Below are 11,223 nucleotides of genomic sequence, written 5' to 3'. Positions count from 1 at the left end.
TGGGCCGAGAAGACCTTGGTAAATATCTTTTTACTTTATTACGAGTTGGCAGCTTGATGGATTTTGTGTGCTATGTGTGTATGTTGTATTGTGAATCTAACTCAAGTATGTGTCCATGTTAGATAAACACTTTACCACTAAGCTATAATACTCACTCCCAGGATGAAATCTTTTCTTTTAAGTAAGGATTAAGAATGTGAAAATTTTAATAATTTTATTGGTGGTCTTGTGATAGGTGAACTCTTTAAAAAAACCTGCTGGGATCTGATCAGTTTAAGTTTTCTAATTCTATACAGAGTCAAGTGTGATCAGAGCAAGGAGAACATCATTTTGCTAATTCTGAGCAAGCATGAAACACGCAGCCTTTCATTGGCACCACCCTAATGGTCAATCATTAACCCTTGCTTAAGCAGCTTTATCAGGAAATAGGTTTCCAAGCGCCATTATTTGGAGATGTGTTGAGGTTTAGCTGAGATATATATAAGGATCATTTCATTGGCATGGCTTTTATTATGGTTAAATATGGCTAAAGGAAGTTACAATTCAAAATTTATGAGTTTAGCAAATAATGCTTGTTTAGTGAGTTAAAAAATTAATTTTGGGTTACCTGAAGTAAGATGAGAAGTCTCATTATTTATACATGAAATAGCACTACTTTTGGCCAACCTCACTCATGAACATTGACGCAAAAAATTCTCAATAAAATACCTGGGCAATCGAATCCCAGAACACATTAGAAAAATTATCCACTACAATCAAGTAGAGGCTTCATCCCAGAGATGCAGGGCTGGTTCAACATACGAAAATCTATCAATGCAAATCCCATCATATAATAATCTGAAGGAAAAAAACCCTATGATCCTCTCATAGATGCTGAAAGAGCATTTGACAAAATTCAAACCCCTTATGATAAAGGATCTTGGAGAGATTAGGATACAAGGGTCATTCCTAAATATAATAAAGGCTATTTACAGCAAGCCGACAGCTAACATCAAATTAAATGGAGAGAACGCAAGGCCATCCCACTAACTTCAGGAACACGACAAGGTGTCCACTCTCTCCTTATCTCTTCAATATAGTGCTTGAATTCTAGCAATAGCAATAAGGACACATAAGGGAATCAAGGGGATTGAATTGGAAAGGAAGAAGTTTAACCTTTTTGTTATTTTGCAGATGATTATGATAGTGTACATACGCGACCCCAAAAACTCCACCAAAGAACTCCTACAGCTGATTACAACTCCTTCAGTACGTGGCATGGATACAAGATCAACTCCAAAAACAATCAGTCGCCCCCTATACACTAAGGATAAGGAAGACAGAGAGAGACATCAGGAGAAGTATACCTTTCACAATAGCCACAAATAGCATAAAATATCTTGGAGTAACTGGAACCAAGGAAGTGATATGATTTATTTGACAAGAAACTTTAAGTCTTTGAAGAAAGAAATGAAGAGGATACTAGAAAATGGAAAGGATCTCCCCTTGCTCGTGGACTGGGAGGATCAATATAGTAAAAACTGACAATTCTACCACAATCAACTCTATAGATTCAATGCAATCCCAATCAGGGGTGCCATCAAATTCTTCACAGATATTGAGAGGACAATAATTAACCTTATATGGAAAAAACAGAAACCCAGGATAGCCAAAACAATCTTATACAATAAAGGTACTCTAGAGGCATTACCATCCCTGACTTCAAACTCTATTACAGAGCTACAGTATTGAAAACAGCTTGGTATTGGCATAAAAACAGAGAAGTCGACCAATGGAATCGAATAGAAGACCCGGATCTTAACCACAAACCTATGAACACCTGATTTTTGATAAAGGAGCCAGAAGTACACAATGGAAGAAAGAGGGCATCTTCAACAAATGGTGCTGGCATAACTGGATGTCCAACCTGTAGACGAATGAAAATAGATCCATATCTGTCACCATGCACAAAACTCAAGTCCAAATGGATTAAAGACCTCAAAATTAATCTGAACACACTGATCTTGATAGAGGAGAAAGTGGGAAGTACTTTACAACAAATGGGCTCAGGAGACCATTTTCTACATATAACCCCAGCAGCATAGACATTAAGGGCAACATTGAATAAATGGGACCTCCTGAAGCTGAGCAGCTTCTGTAAAGCAAAGGACACTGTCACTAAGACAAAAAGGTAGCCTACTGACTGGGAAAAGATCTTCACCCAACCCTGCAACTGACAATGGTCTGATGTCAAAAATATATAAGGAACTCAAGAGACTAGACTTTAAAATGCTAATTAACCCAATTAAAAAATGGGACGCTGAACTGAACAGAGAATTCTCAACAGAAGAAGTTCAAATGGCCAAAAACACTTAAGGTCATGCTCAACCTCATTAGGATCAGGGAAATGCAAATCAAACAACTTTGAGATACCATCTTACACCTGTCAGATTGGCTAAAATCAAAAACAACCAATGATAGCCTTTGCTGGAGGAGGTTGTGGGGTAAGGGATACACTCATCCATTGCTGGTGGGAATGCACACTTGTGCAACACTTTGGAAAGCAGTGTGGTCATGTTTCTCAGGAAATTCGGGATCAACTACCCCAGGACCCAGTAATTCTACTCTTAGGAATTTACCCCAAGAGATGCCCAATCATACTACTAAAGCATCTGCTCATGCTATGTTCATAGCAGCATTATTTGTAATAGGGCAGATCTGGAAACAACCTAGATGCCCTTCAGTGGAAGAATGGATGAAGAAACTGTGGAATATGAATACATGTTAGAATACTACTCAGTGGTAAAAAATAATGACATCTTGAATTTTGCATGCAAATGGATGGAAATAGAAAACACTATTCTGAGTGAGGTAACCCAGACCAAAAAGATGAAGATGGGATGTAACTCACTCATAATCAGTTTCTAGCCATAATTAAGGACATCGAAGCCTATAATTCAGGATCCTTGAGAAGATAAGAAGGTGACCAAAGAAAACATAGTATTTTCCTGGATATTGGAAATAGACATGATCGCCGGGCAAAAATTGGGAACTTGTGAGTGGTGTGGGATGGGCCCAAGGGCAGATGGGGGGGGAGAAAATTGTGAAGTGGAGGATGGGGAGAGGTCTGGAGAATGGGATGCTTGAAATATAGGAAGGGTGGATATGGGAGAAGGGAAGCATATATCTTAATTAAGGGAGCCATTTGAGGGTTGTTAAGAGACTTGACTCTAGAGGGGTTCCCGGGTATCCAGGGAGATGCCCCCAGCTAGTTCCTTGGGCAGCTGAGGAGAGGGAGCCGGAAAAGGCCAGTTCCTATAGCCATACTCATGAATATCTTGCATATCACTATAGAACCTTCACCTGGCGATGGATGGAGAAAATGACAGAGCCCCACATAGGAGCACCGGACTGAGCTCCCAAGGTCCTGATGAGGAGCAGAAGGAGGGAGAACATGAGCAAGAAAGTCAGGACCTTGAGGGGTGCGTTCACCCATGGAGACGGTGGGACAGAACTAACGGGGAGATACCCAACTCCAGTTTGGAACGGGCGACCCAAACCCGGACTCCTCTGAATGTGGCTGACGATGGAGGCTGACTGAGGAGCAAGAACAATGGCAATGGGCTTGGATTCTATGGCATGGATGGGCTCGTGTGTGGCCTTGTCAGCTTGGTTCGTGCTTCACGTTCCTGGACCTGGGGGGAGTTGGCAAGGACCTTGGACTTAACATAAGGTAGGGAACCCTGATTGGCTCGTTGGCCTGGAGAGGAGGGAGTGGGGGTAGGGGTGGAGGGGAGGGGAGAGAAGGTGGAGGAGGAGGGAAGGAGATGGATTTTTTTTTAAAAAAAATGAGAAAAAAAAGAAATAGCACTGCGTTTATCTCATGAAGTCATCCTCTCCAAATAATTTATGACCAAAATTGATCTTGAGTCTACCATAACTGTGGGTTTTTAGAGTTCTCTGAAGGAATTTTTACTCCGTAAGAGGATTTCATAGAATCCCAGGTCCTCGTCCATCTTCTCCAAGCGTAATGAGATTGATGGCCAAGGGGTGGGCCTTGTCTCAATCTATGCATAACAATTCCCTGGTTTCCAGGTAAGATGATAGTGAGGAGAAAGCCACAGCCTAAAAAGCAAGGCCTGGACTTGAACTTACAAACCAACGTTAGTTACTGGTCTTGAGAGACTTACTTAATTTCTCTATAAGCCAATTTTCTTGTTTGGTAAACAGGGTAATAGGATCTGCCTTGAGGGTGTGTAGTAAAAAGTAATGGAACAAAACTCATTAATTATCCTAGTGGAAACAGGAGCTTCATTTAGTGGTTATTTATTAATATGTCAGACACCTGGTGGACAATAGTCAATAAGGACTATTGAACAAACTCAGTGTTGACTTGTGCATAAATTCAAAAGATGACAGAAGAGGAACGGGTGAGATGGCTCAGCAGTTAAAGGTATCTGTTGTCCAGTTTGAGAACCTGAGTTCAAGATCCTGGATCCACTGACACCCACAGGTTGTCCTCTGACTTCTACACATGTGTTTATATCACATACAAGGGAACGGACAGACAGACAGACAGACAGACACACACACACACACACACACACACACACACACTGCATAAGTAAAATAGAGCTAGAGAAATGGTTCAGTGATTAAGAGTAATGATTTTTTCTTCTCTTGCCATGGACTCAGTTTCAGTTCCTACTACCCAAATGGCAGCTCTTAACGAGCTGCAACTCTAGTTCCAGTGGATCTGATGCTTTCTTCCAGCTTCTGCTGACACCAGACACAAGAATGTCATTGTGTGCATTGTGGAAAAATTGTCATACACTTAAAATAAAAATAATGCTCTCAGTGAGTATCACTTGAAGGTCAAAGAACACACCTCGTAAACCTGCCCAAAGCACTTTTAGACATCATAGCAGTTTTGTGAACAATATTCCAAATTTATTTTTTTTTCTTTATTATTTTTTTCTTTTTTTGGTTTTTCGAGACAAGGTTTCTCTGCAGCTTTTTTAGAGCCTGTCCTGGAACTAGCTCTTGTAGACCAGGCTGGCCTCAAACTCAGATCTGCCTGCCTCTGCCTCCTGAGTGCTGGGATTAAAGGCGTGTGCCACCACTGCCCGGCTGTGAACAATTTTCACATCTCCTACCTCATATATGGCTCACCCAGAGCTGAAGCCAGAGCTCTAATTTCAGTGTTTGTACTTTGGATCCTTTTTTTGAGGACTTTGGGCTAGACATTAGCAGAAAATAAAATGCCAGAGGAGTCTACTTAAGAAGTAGGTTGCATTAAATGATGGCATCTCCTTTCTGAACTCCCAGCCCTAAAGAGAAGTGAGGGTTTTTTCTTGTAGTTGGTGGGTGAAAATCTGCTTTGGATGTGCGTGAGTCAGTGGCAGAAATTATTTCTCCCTCCATCTCTTAGAATCTTTCTGCCTTCTCAGTTATCCCTAAGGCTTGGGGGCAGGAAATGTGTTGTAGATCTGTCAGTTGGGTCTGGGAACCATGTGATAACTTGTTTTCTGCATATGAACTGATTATGGTTTTCTATAAGTGATATCTGTCTGCTGCTAAGACAAGTGTCTTTGATGAGAGATAAGAACTGAAATTATCTGTGAGAATAAGGATAAATCTGGATGTAGTAAAGAACTGGGCTGTTTAGTAGAGTGACAGTTGTAGGTTTTCCTCCATGACCCATGATTTCACTAGTAGCAGGCATGGTTTCCTTTTTGTTGGGTCTTCAAAGATGAATAAAAATCTATAAATGGTTTACAGTGTGGTGAAAATATATGCAAGCTTGGGAGGAAAAAATGCCCTTAAAATAAAAGAAAGAAAGATAGAAAGTAGTTGGGTGTGTTGGTACACACCTTTAATCCCAACACTTGGGAGACAGAGGCAGGCAGACCTCTGTGAGTTCAAGGCATGGTGGAGTACACCATTAATCCCAATGCTTGGGAGGCAGAGTCAGACAGATCTCTGTGAATTCAAGGTGTGGTGGTACACACATTTAACCCAACACTAGGGAGGCAGAGGCAGGCAAATATCTGTAAGTTCAAGGACAGCCTGATCTACAGAGGGAGTTCAACGACAGCCAAAGATACACAGAGAACCTGTCTCAAAACACCAAAAATTACAAGTAAAAAGAAATAGAGATTAGAATGAAGCCACGTAAAGATGAAAAATACACAGAGAGTCTCGATACTCTGTTATTATGCTCTCTTTGAATTGTTTAATGTTAAGGAAAGAGCAACAGATGCTAAAAGATATTTGTTTATAAATGCTACTGAATTAATCCAAGATAGGTATATTGAAAATACCTTGACATCAAAATCAAAGTCAAAATGTGTGTTACTCTGGAGAAGAGGAGTTGTTTTTTGTGTCCACAGGAAATGATAGGCTGTGGATTCATTTTGAGTTAAGAAAAATCAGGTTGGATGAATGAAGACCACCTGAGAACAGGTGGTAGGAACAGCCGAGATGTCTGAATTCTATATCCAGAACAGGTTCTAGACTGCTGTCTGAGATGATCAAGCCTCATAGGATACTTCAGTCAAAACTTGATCATAATTCTAAATTTTCTTTAGGTCCCCATAAGATTATCAGTGGCCCCAACCAGCAAGAAGTAGCCTGGAAAACTATGCCCACATTCCCAAAAATGGGTTTCCTTTGTTTAAAAAAAGAGGGGGAACTGGTATGGGAGAATAGTTTGTATTCTGTCAACTATATTTTAAATAAATGCTAATTGGCCAGTAGCCAGGCAGGAAGTATAGGTGGGACAACCAGACAGGGAGATCTGTCACCTCCAGCACCCTTTCAAGCACATCAGTTGCTGTCTCCAGGTCAGTGGACGTTTGCATTGAATGCTTGCCTCTTGCCTCAGTTTCTGTGCTTCAGTCCACTCTGTCCCTTGTGCTACTGTGGTAAAGTTGGCTGACCATGGAGAGCAGGTGGACCATGGAGGGCAGATGGACAGATTGCATTGTAATTGCTGACCCAATAGGGGATAGTGCCATCACCCTGTACAGGACCCCCAGGCCAGGGGAATGGCATGAAGACAGGCAGGGGACCGAGTGCAGTGGAGATGTTGCTGAGGCTGGTGAAAGAAGAGAGTGCTGGAGACTGGGTAGGAGATATGACAAGGCTGTTGTCAATTTGTTTGTTGGCCTGGGGGTTACCTCCAGGACTGTACAGGACCTCAGGCTTCTGACCTCCCCGGGTCCATATTGAATGTTTGTAGTGACTACCCATTGGACCGTAGATGGATTCTGGGGGTTCTGGGGTCCCATTAGGGACATTCAGGCTATCATGACCACCCATTCCTGGTCCAGAAGCTGACACTCCTAAGTTACTGCTATGCTAACTGTGGTGGTCTTCAGGGAGAAGGAGACTGAGGCATCTGGTACTGCTTAAAACCAGGCAGCTTAGAAACCCCACAGAATGCCTGGTGTCATTTCTGCTGAGCTGTTGGGATTCATGTTGTAGGCATAAGGGCACAGCCCCCTGCTGTGAGGCCTCCTTACACAGACTGGCTGGCAGGGACCAGAATGGGCTGCTGGAAAAGTGGCTGTACCACTATTTTGTGAGTCCATTGCCCACTTGAGCTTGGTAGGAAGGCAATGGAGTGTACTGAGTCACAAGGCCTTGCATCTGGCCTCACATGCTGCTCCTCTGATTTCTGAGTAGGCCCTGGTTCTGAGGCTGTGGGACCCCAAGCTTGCCTTGGTAAGTCATCTGCTGCAAGTTAGGCATCATGAGCTGTGACCCAGGCTTCTGGGATGGCTGGGGCAGATGTTTACCATGCTGGGGGTTATAGGCCACCAGGTGAGAAAGAGGTTGATATTGCTGGTTGCAATTAGGATACTGTCCGGAATCTGTTGAAAGTTGTGCATGTAGCCTTGGGGTGGCAGGACTTGCTGAGAGCATGGCTAGTGGTGGAATAGGTGTAAGTAGGAAGGGGCTGTCCCACAGAAGCCATGATAAAGCTATCTTGCTGAGGATGCTGGGAAATAAATGGGGGCTGGAACAGAGCTGAGGAAGGGTCAGTGATGGAGGAAGGTCATCAGCCTATGTGTTACTTTCATTGGTTAATAAACTGCCTTGGCCCTTTAAGAGGAGAGAAAATTACGTAGGCGGAGTCGACAGAACAGAATTCTGGGAGGAAGAAAGCTGAGTCAGGCAGATGCAATAGCTCTCCTCTCCAAGATGGATGCAGGTTAGAATCTTCCCGGTAAGTCACTACCTCGTGGTGCTACACAGATAATTAGAAATGGGTTAATCAAGATGTGAGAGTTAGCCAGTAAGAGGCTAGAGCTAATGGGCCAAGCAGTGTTTAAATGAATACAGTTTCCGTGTTTTATTTTGTGTAAAGCTAGCTGGTGGCCGGGAGCTGGGCAGTGGGAAGTGGCCCACAGCTCCTCACTACAGGTCAGCTGCTTCAGTAGAACCTTGGTGTCTAAGGCTCATCTGTGTATACGGGTTGCTGAGGACATCTGCCTGTGAAATCGTGATTATTCAGGGGAGGCTGTTGCTGAGGAGAGAGTGGGAGAGCAGGAAGTTGCTGCTGCTGATGTTGCTGCTGGGCAGTACAAGGGAGAAGGCCCTGGACAGACTGGGGTGAGGTGGCTTGTTTGTACACTTCTGGGGCACCAATTGCCATACCTGGCCTAGAGATTCTTCCTGCAGTGCCACCTTTACTGCTGTCACCATGGGTGAGGATGGAGATTCCACTGAAGTTGCTGGCTTTGGTGACAGGGGTAGTGATGAAGCCAGCAGGCCTGTTTTTTGTCCCACCCGTCTCCCGTCCGCCTGGCTAGCTTATGCCCTGAAATAACAACACACAAAATGTATTCATTTAAACACTGCCTGGCCCATTAGTTTCAGCCTCTTATTAGCTAATTCTCACATCTTGCTTTAACCCATATTTAGTAATGTGTGTAGCACCACAGGTTGGTGGCTTACTGGGAAAGATTCAGCATGTCTGACCTGGTGGCTGGCTCCATGGTGTCTTACCCAGAGAGGAGAGTCATGGCAACTGACCGAGACGTCTGCCTCACTCCCAGCATCCTGTTCTGTCTCCTCCACCCACCTATGTTCTGACCCATCAGGCCATGCTGTTTCTTTATTAATTAACCAATGAAATCATCAGATAGATAAAAGACACACCTACACCAGACATGAGGTTGCATACTCTGGACAGAGCCATTGGAATCTATGCTGCTCCAAGGTCCTGGCTCCAGGGATTTGAGTTTGCTGTCTTTGCTACTCTGTAGGCTGCTTGAGGTGCAGCTCAGCCCTTCACGGTTCCCCCTGACATCATTTTGATATCTGTTCTGGCCAGTCTCTTAGGCTAATATTCTCTCTCGGGTCCTTTGATATTCCTCTTTTCTCTCTTCTATTGACCTGCTCCATCTTCCATCCTACAATGGAACTCTGACCTGGTTGTCGTCTTGGTCCACACTGGTGTCATCTCTCTTGAGAATTAACCTCTGTTGAAATCCTGTCTTCTTCTCATCTTTTAAGAGTTCTGAGACCTCTGTCAGGCATTCTCATGTTGCTGGTATTGTTGATGATGACAGCTTTCCCAGTTTGATCAACATTATGTTCCATCCCCAAATAGGCAGCTACCTGGTATAATAGCATCTGGTGATACTAGGTTATCTGAGGGAACTTCTAAACTGGTTATTGTTGTCACTGATAAACTCCAGAATCTCCTGTTCTAATTTTAGCAGCATCATTCTGTCCCTTGGGTTCTTTTTCAGTGTATTTACAAGAAATTTGCATAGATCTATTCCAGTGGAGTCAGTATATGCTTGGTTCAAGTCTCTGGACAGCATCTTCCTTGGGACCTTTTCTTTGCTTTTGTCCTTGTTCCTTTTCAGAGACATCTTTTGTGGACTTTTCTTCCTCCTTGTCAGATGGTCAGCTAATGTGAAAATGGATAATATCCTGACTTCTAATGGCCCATCAGCAAACAGAGTGGAGGATTTCTCACACACTGCCAGCCTGTGTACAGACTTGAGCTTGGAATTAGACTTGGTTCTTTTCCTGGCATGATCATGGCTGGATGTTTACCTCTGTTGCCTGGCTCAAAACAGTATCTTTACCCTCTTTCTCAACTTCTTCCTTACTTGGAATTTTAGTGATAAATTTGTTTTCCTTTACAGATTCTTCCACCAGTGTTTTTTTATTCCTTCATTATTTCCAGAGTCTCCCGGGTAGTGTGCCTATTAGACATGTTCTACAGGGGATGCAGCAGCTTCTATGAACTCCTGAGTCCAGTGCTGGGATGCCATCCCATTTAGAAACAACTTTAACATATGAAATGGGCCAAAAGTTTGGAAGGTTTGTATAATTCAGAAAATCAATACTTGTTAATTAGGGCCAGTTGTGTTGGTGCAACCCAGCTACTGGAGAATAGAAACAAGCAGACCTCTGTGTGTCTGTAGCCAGCCTGATCTAATTTCTAGCACAAATAAGCTGGCTCATCCATCCAGGTGAAATAATAGAACTGTGTCAAGTAAGACTTTGATACACCAAGGAAGGACAGTAGTTGCTGCTGCTAGTGATTCACCTCATAGGGTAAGAGCAGGGAGGGTGCATGGGCTTTGCCTACTGCCCTGGGCTGCATCCTACACCACCCATGGCAGGCAGAAGCAGTGCCGGGCTCTGATGGGGCTCTAGGCTGAGAGGCAGGGGAGAGGAGTAGGTGTGTGTGGTGGTCAGGGGATTCAGAAGGAGTAAGTAAGCAAAGAGGGAAGAGAAGGGAGCTCAAATGCGGAGAGGGGCGAAAAGCTCACTGTGGATTTTTTTTTTTTACTGTTTGAGCCCATTAACTTGACTCCAAATCTCCTGCATAACATACTGTTCTATAGTGCTTTCACCCAAACTGTTTTTATATTTTTATTTTTCCACCCTGAAATTTCCACTTCCTCTTCTCCTTTCATTCCCCTCCCACTCTGCTCCCCCACTCACCCTTTTCCTTTCCTCCCTCCACTTCAGTTTTATGAGTGAGGTGTTCTCGTCCTACTTCTTCTGTATCTGGCTTCCTGTGTGACCTGCAGACTCAGCCTTTCTTCTTCCCAGAATTCTCCTGTTCTGGTTGCTCTGCTTATACTTTCTGCCTGGTTACTGGCTAGTCAGCATTTTATTAAACCAATACAACAGACAAATCTTTAAGGGTACAAGACCATTGTCCCACGGCAGATGTGGGGTGTCCTTCTGTATATTATTGGCTATTAT

At 43.4% G+C, this 11,223-nt stretch overlaps 1 pseudogene; it reads right to left on the bottom strand.

The window, feature by feature from the left end:
- Positions 1-4,676: 4,676 nt before the first annotated feature.
- Positions 4,677-10,219, bottom strand: LOC119804047 (annotated as a pseudogene).
- Positions 10,220-11,223: the final 1,004 nt, after the last annotated feature.

This window comes from Arvicola amphibius, chromosome 18 (assembly GCF_903992535.2).
Source record: "Arvicola amphibius chromosome 18, mArvAmp1.2, whole genome shotgun sequence".
NCBI lineage: Eukaryota > Metazoa > Chordata > Mammalia > Rodentia > Cricetidae > Arvicola > Arvicola amphibius.
The sequence above is the reverse complement of the archived record's forward strand: the minus strand, read 5'-3'. Positions and strand labels throughout refer to the sequence as shown.